The sequence below is a fragment of the Budorcas taxicolor genome, chromosome 3, assembly GCF_023091745.1.
Source record: "Budorcas taxicolor isolate Tak-1 chromosome 3, Takin1.1, whole genome shotgun sequence".
Lineage (NCBI taxonomy): Eukaryota > Metazoa > Chordata > Mammalia > Artiodactyla > Bovidae > Budorcas > Budorcas taxicolor.
Window position 1 is genome coordinate 59,205,990 of NC_068912.1, and position 8,003 is coordinate 59,213,992.

Sequence of the window (8,003 nt, forward strand, 5' to 3'; positions counted from 1 at the left end):
AAAGCAGAAATAGATGTTTTTCTGGAACTCTCTTGCTTTTTTCATGATCCAGCGGATGTTGGCAATTTTATCTCTGGCTCCTCTGTCTTTTCTAAATCCAGCTTGAACATCTGGAAGTTCACGGTTCATGTACTGCTGAAGCCTGGCTTGGAGAAGTTTGAGCATTACTTTACTAGCGTGTGAGATGAGTGCAATTGTGCAGTAGTTTGAGCATTCTTTGGCATTGCCTTTCTTTGGGATTGGAATGAAAACTGACCTTGTCCAGTCCTGTGGCCACTGCTGAGTTTTTCAGATTTGCTGGCATATTGAGCGCAGCACTTTCACAGCATCATCTTTCAGGATTTGAATTAGCTCAGCTGGAATTCCATCACCTCCACTAGCTTTGTTCATAGTGATGCTTTCTAAGGCCCACTTGACTTCACATTTCAGGATGTCTGGCTCTAGGTGAGTGATCACACCATCGTGATTATCTTGGTCGTGAAGATCTTTTTCGTATAGTTCTCTGTGTATTCTTGCCACCTCTTCTTAATATCTTCTGCTTCTGTTAGGTCCATACCATTTCTGTCCTTTATCGACCCATCTTTGCATGAAATGTTCCCTTGGTATCTCTAATTTTCTTGAAGAGATCTCTAGTCGTTCCCATTCTGTTGTTTTCCTCTATTTCTTTGCATTGATCGCTGAGGAAGGCTTTCTTATCTCTCCTTGCTATTCTTTGGAACTCTGCATTCAGATGCTTATATCTTTCCTTTTCTCCTTTGCTTTCTGCTTCTCTTCTTTTCACAGCTATTTGTAAGGCCTCCCCAGACAGCCATTTTGCTTTTTTGCATTTCTTTTCCATGGGGATGGCCTTGATCCCTGTCTCCTGTACAGTGTCATGAACCTCCATCCATAGTTCATCAGGCACTCTATCTATCAGATCTAGTCCCTTAAATCTATTTCTCACTTCCACTGTATAATCATAAGGGATTTGATTTAGGTCATACCTGAATGGTCTAGTGGTTTTCCCTGTTTTCTTCAATTTCAGTCTGAATTTGGCAATAAGGAGTTCATGATCTGAGCCACAGTCAGCTCCCAGTCTTGTTTTTGCTGACTGTATAGAGCTTCTCCATCTTCGGCTGCAAAGAATATAATCAATCCGATTTCAGTATTGACCATCTGGTGATGTCCATGTGTAGAGTCTTGTCTTGTGTTGTTGGAAGAGGGTGTTTGCTATGACCAGTGAGTTCTCTTGGCAAAACTCTATTAGCCTTTGCCCTGCTTCATTTTGCACTCAAGGCCAAATTTGTCTGTTACCCCAGGTGTTTCTTGACTTCCTACTTTAGCATTCCAGTCCCCTATAATGAAAAGGACATCTTTTTTGGGTGTTAGTTCTAAAAGGTCTTGTAGGTCTTCATAGAACCATTCAACCTCAGCTTTTACAGCGTTGGGGCATAGACTTGGATTACTGTGATATTGAACGGTTTGCCTTGGAAACGAACAGAGATCACTCTGTCATTTTTGAGACTGCATCCAAGTACTGCATTTCAGACTCTTTTGTTGACCATGATGGCTACTCCATTTCTTCTAAGGGATTCCTGCCCACAGTAGTAGATATAATGGTCATCTGAGTTAAATTCACCCATTTCAGTCCATCTTAGTTCACTGATTCCTAGAATGTCGACGTTCACTCTTGCCATCTCCTGTTTGACCATTTCCAATTTGCCTTGATTCATGGACCTAACATTCCAAGTTCCTATGCAATATTGCTCTTTACAGCATCAGACCTTGCTTCTATCACCAGTCACACCCACAACTGGGTATTGTTTTTGCTTTGGCTCCATCCCTTCATTCTTTCTGGAGTTGTTTCTCCACTGATGTCCAGTAGCATATTGGGCACCTACCGACCTGGGGAGTTCTTCTTTCAGTATCCTATCATTCTGCCTTTTCATACTGTTCATGGGGTTCTCAAGGCAAGAATACTGAAATGGGTCACAGAGTTGGCTCTAATATTTCTAGTGGTCAAAAGAAAGTGAGAAATCTAATTGGTTATGAGATTTAGAATGCTCTATAAGATAAAGCAAAAGGAAAATATATGTTCCACAGAAGACCAGTTTTCCTTGATTTTGAATCTCCTACAAACAAAATATCTTCATAATATTCCTACTGAAATATTTACATATAAGATTTTCACATCACTGTTCATGATAGGGTATCTTAAAATCTAGTTTTTCTGGGGAAAAACTACAACAAAGCAAAATAACCCAGTATTGGTATGTCATTCTCTATAGCTTAATCTAAGGGCAAGATCTGAACTCTACATCGATGTGTTTAACATGGTATCCTGGAAATTCTTGAATTTCAGGCAGGTGCTTTCAGAGCTGCCCTGTTCAGGGGAGCAGGATTGAGTTAGAAGGATCTGGAATTTTGTCATCATCTGTTTTCTTTTTCATGTATTTTGTGTTTAACTTGCTAATGTTTTGGTTGAGGATTTTTGTAAAAAAAGATAAACAATTATATATTATATAATTAGTAATTTTTAATACAATTTTGGCTCAAATATTGCATGGGAAAAACATATTTAAAAACTATTTGTCATTTGTGTAACATTCAAATTTAACCTAGAATTCTGTATCTTTACCTGTCAACCTTACCCAAATGAGGCCTGGCCAAAGACATGAGAAGTATAAGGCAGTGACATCAGTGTATTCTATCAGATACTTAAGGAAGAACAATACTAACTTTACACAATGTCTACCAGAAAATAAAAGAGAAGGTAATACAACCCAACTCACTTTATAAGGCCGGCATCATTCAGACAAAGCTATTACAATGAACCAATATTCCTCATCAGCATAGATGCAAAAATCCAGATATTCCTAACTCATTCCTGCCCCCCTAAACAAGATCCTGAAAGCACCTGCCTGAAATTCAAGAATTTCCAAGATACCATGTTGAACACATCTATTTAGAGTTCAGATCTTGCCCTTAGATTAAGCTATAGAGAATGACATACTGATACTGGGTTATTTTGCTTTGTTGTAGTTTTTTTCCCAGAAAAACTAGATTTTTAGGATACCCTATCATGAACAGTGATGTGAAAATCTTATATGTAAATATTTCAATAGGAATATTATGAAGATATTTTGTTTGTAGGAGACTCAAAATCAAGGAAAACTGGTCTTCTGTGGAACATATATTTTCCTTTTGCTTTATCTTATAGAGCATTTTAAATCTCATAACCAATTAGATTTCTCACTTTCTTTTGACCACTAGACATATTAGAGCCAAGTCTGTGGCCCATCTCTAGTAAATATATAAAAATATGTGCATACAATTTTGTGTGCTAATCTTACCTCTGACTTTATTATTCTCCTAGCTTTAAGAGTCTCAAAGCTTTGGTTATTTAATATATGATGTTATTGAATTCCAGAATTAATTCCACTCCTCTCAAATCTCAAGGTAATAACAGTAGAAAAATTAACAGTCTTTTGCATTAACAAGCTCACAAAAGCAGGGAAATATGTAGTCATTCAGGGCAGGAAAGGGAAGAGGGGAGAGGATTCTTGAGTATAGATTTGGGATCAGTTGCAGACAAACCCTACTTCTTAGAGGAAGGGTATGGCGTGAAGAAGAGCTTCCTTGGTGGCTCAGTGGTAAAGAATCTGCCTGCCAATGCAGGAGATGCCGGTTCAATCCTTGAGTCTGGAAGATCCACTGGAGAAGGAAATGGTAACTCACTCCAGTATTCTTGCTTGGGAAATCCCATGGATGAAAGATCCTGGTGGGCCACAGTCCATGGGGTTGCAAAGAGTTGGACATGACTTGGTAGCTAAATAACAACAATGGTATGAAGAAGAGGAGCATGTCTGGCCCTTCAAATGAAGAGTTGGGAAATGTAAGTTTAGAAAGGAGAGGTATATGATCACTGCTGAACAATCAAGACGTGGATGAAGTCAACACTATTTATGCTTGTGGTCACACAGCATCTGAACCACTCTTTCTTTGCTTGGAAAATTGCCACATTGTAAGCCTTTCTTCCGCAAGTTACTCTTCTAGCCTTCCTTGCAGCTAGGGTTCAGACATGTGATACTGACTCAGTCCTGTTCATGCAAATCTTTTATTTAGAAGTGAGGAAACTGAAATTCAATAGTAAAGAATGGAGCTATTGGTGAGGGTGTTTTGGAAACATCTCACATTAGAAGGGCAGTCATGGCAGCGTTCCTCACATCTTGTATCCATCCCTTATGGTGTGAGCTCTAGTGTTTTCACTGGAGAATCCCTTGGAGTGTGGTTTGAGTCTAATTCTTGATGGCCTAGCTTCTGGCACCCAACGAGCCCCTCAACATCCGTTGATATCCTTTTTAAAGGGATATTTCTACTTAAACCAGCCAGAATGCATTCTGTTGCTTTTACAAAGAACCCTGTTTAATTCAATATAAATATTATATATCTATAAATACACATACAGCCAACTTTATAACTAAATAGATTAAAAAGAAAATCTTGAGATTACAAGCATGATTTACTTCTCTGAAAATATGTTTCTCTCAGTTTTCAATTTGCCTTTCTTTTGGAAAGAGAAACAATTTCTTGTTCCAATGATAGTTGACTTCTAAAACTATCAAGAAAACTTGAATGATGTTTGGATAATAAAGAGAAGTACAGTACTGTACAGGTTAAACTAAGAAGCTTATTAACATCATCATCATCATTATTTTCAGTTTAGGCTACTTCTAGCAACATCCGGAAGGAGCAGGGCCAGGACAAGAGTTTAGACCGCCTACCTCTATCTGGCATCTTGGCCTATCCATCAGGTTTGGCTCAGGGATGCAGGGTCTGCTCCAGAAATTCTTGGTTCAGTCTTTGAACTGGCGTGGGATGGGGGTGGGAGAGTGAGAACTGAGATGGGTAAAACTATCCTTGAAAGTTTGAGATTATACCCTGAGAAAGAATCATCTTGGCCTAGGCCTCAGTGAGTTCTACAAGCTTAGCATGGGAGAAGGAGAGAGAAGGAACAACATCTAGGCACTGCCAAGACACACTGGCCAGCAGGACAGCCAGGGAGGGTCCATTTGTGGCTCTGCCCACTTCTTACCCTTGGGGCCCAGACAAACCCATCTTGGCAAGGAAGCCTCGGCAACTCAACCAAACACTCCTTTCCCTGGACCCTTGCACCACTTAAGACTCTGCTAGGGGTGCATGCTTTGTTGCCTCTGTTCATGTGACCATAGAGAGAAAGGAATGTCCATTTCACCATCCGGAAGGAAAGATCTCAATAAGCTTCCTCCTGATCAGTGAATTAGGTGATGTAACTAAGCATACCTGACTCAGTCTCTTTCTCTACCTTTTCTTGGAGCTGCCATCCTCCAAAGGGTGTGCCTATCAGGCCTCCTCTGTGTTATGAGTTATGGACAGGGCTTGATCCTACCACAGAGACTAAGGTTGCACATCTATGTCCATAACTTGGTGGATAAATCTTTCAATAAAGGGAGGATTTTGGCAAGTCTGCTTTGCCACAAATTCAAAGCCATTTTTGTGTCTCCTATATCTCATTTCTTTCTTCACTTGAAACTTGACAGGGCCAGATGCAATGACAGATGTGGGAAAGTGGAGAGAAATAATTATACCACCCTCAGCAATGGATCCATTGGCTGACTTAATCTCTTTTAACCCAGGTTGCTCAAACTAACTCATAAAAGAGACCAGGTGGCATACTGTGGCATGCTGGAGTTTGTGGAAGATAGGGGTATCTGATTACTTCCATACGGATGATGAGAAAGGAGTCTAGTGTTAACCTTCAGGTAGCCAGAATTCCTATTCTAGCCATGGGAATAAAGCTTCCTATGCATCACCAACCCTAAAGCAGTATGAGAAAACTACCAGCCAACTACACTGAGAAGATCTAGGAACTGCAGGTGATGAAGACACAACCAGGTAAGGCCTTACTCATCATCAGATATAATATAAATGTGGGTTTTGGTGCTCCATCAGTTTACAAAGATTTAGAAAGACGGGGAAGAGGTACATAGTGCATATGTTGGAAAACCAGAATGTTAACCCTTTTCTGATGCTACAAATAGATTCGGGAGAAAGAAGAAAGTCACAGAGTCTAATCTTCCTCCAGTTAAACCTGGAAATACTTAAAAAAAAAAAAAAAGTGTTTCCAGTTTACAAATTTAAACACTATAAGACCACTTTCATTAGACATTTGTAATTATTAGTCAAAAATATGGAGATGATAAAGCTGGAGATGATGAAGCTGGAGGCAGATTTGCTGCTTTTACAAGGAAAGAATAGCCAAGTGCAAAAATGGAAGACAGCCATGAAACTGAGCTCATTGGAAAAATGAAAAACAAAATAATCTATTGCATTTAGTCATTGGATTGAAGGCTGTGATTATAGTGTTTATTGCTAATGCTATGTTTAGAGTTACCTAAAAATTACCCAGCTGGACCTGAAATGAAGCTCTGGGACTGTGGCAGGTGCCTAATGTAGGGGACAGAGGAAAACCCTGAGTCAGCAAACCCTCTCTCTCCCTGTCATCAGGCATCTGTGGTTCCACTGGTGCATCCTGGGACATGGGTCCACACTACTCACACACACCATACAGAGGGGTTTGATGGCTCATAGTCAAAGAAGCTGCTTCTTTCTTCATGCATACTTTTCTGTATGTAAATTTGCATAGACATGGTTTTCATCTCAAAAGTGAGGTTTGAAGCAAAGTGTGTCTATAAAATAAGGGTGATCCTTCTGCCACAGTTTAAGTATTTGAGAAAGGGCATTTCTTGTTTTTCTTTTATGTACTGAATTTTTCATGGTCACCAATCCTCAGATGAAAGCCCACCTGAACAGCCACTTTGTTTAAATGTCTTATGAAAATAGCTTTGACCTCTTAACTGTTTAAAAAATAATAGCATTATGCCATAGCAAAAAAAAAAAAAAACCCACCAGTAATTTCTATAAAGACCTTTCTTTTTAACCAGTGACCTAATTCAACTGGCTATAAGCCCCATCATTATCACTAATTAATAGAAACTGAACAAAGCGAATATCAGCTTATCATACTGGTAGAGAAAATGCATAGCATATAATGGCAAAGTGATTAATTTCTTTCAGTGAGCTGGAAATTCTGGGAATATGTGAGGCTGTGAAGTAAGGGGAATGAATACATAACCTTCTGGTCCCTCAACTGTTAGATTACAATTAGTGCTTTTTCTCTTGGCCCTTAACTTGGGTTCAAAGAGATGTTTGTTTTGAGGAGTGAGTGGTTAATGGGCCCAAGCATAATCCAGCCTGAGTGTAGGCTGGTTTATAAACTTCCCTGGAGGTGGCAATGTTTTCAGCTGTGGTTGCAGAATTTCTTTATCTTTGTTGCTCACCGGATTTGCGTTAGAATGATACTTTTAAAATTCATTAGACCAGTAATAACACAGCGGCATTTAACCTGACAGTCAGATGCACAATGCACTCCCATCATGGTGCTAATAAAGGGCCTTTTCATTCTAGTCCGTTCTATTCACTGAAAGCCACTGTTAGTGTTTTTCTTCCTTAGTCACACATCTCCTAACTACACATTCCTTAGCCCATAATAACTGATGTTTCTGGCCAGAACATTGGCTTAATGTTTTATTCAAATTTATATCCACAGATTGGTCAATTTGGATCAGGAAACAAAATCCGATACATATTGAAGATACGTGATCTTCCAATGGCCTCAGTCTTAGTTGCGAATAGGTTCCTAGCACAGTGCCTGGCACACTGATACACATGTTTACTGAATGCCTGAACAGTTAGATGAATAAGTGAAACCACCAGCATGACATGATTTGCAAATGTACAATGGGAGGGGACGACTCAGGACTAAAAGCACAAATTTTAGCTTTCCTAGCTTCTGTTTCGTTTGCAAAAAAAAAGAGATTTTCCTGCAAACTTGAACCTTCATCCTAGATTTGAAGTGCAACAATTGGTGGATGCTATCTGGTCACATTTCTCTGGGTCTGAGCTTGTTAGCTTTCACTAGTTCT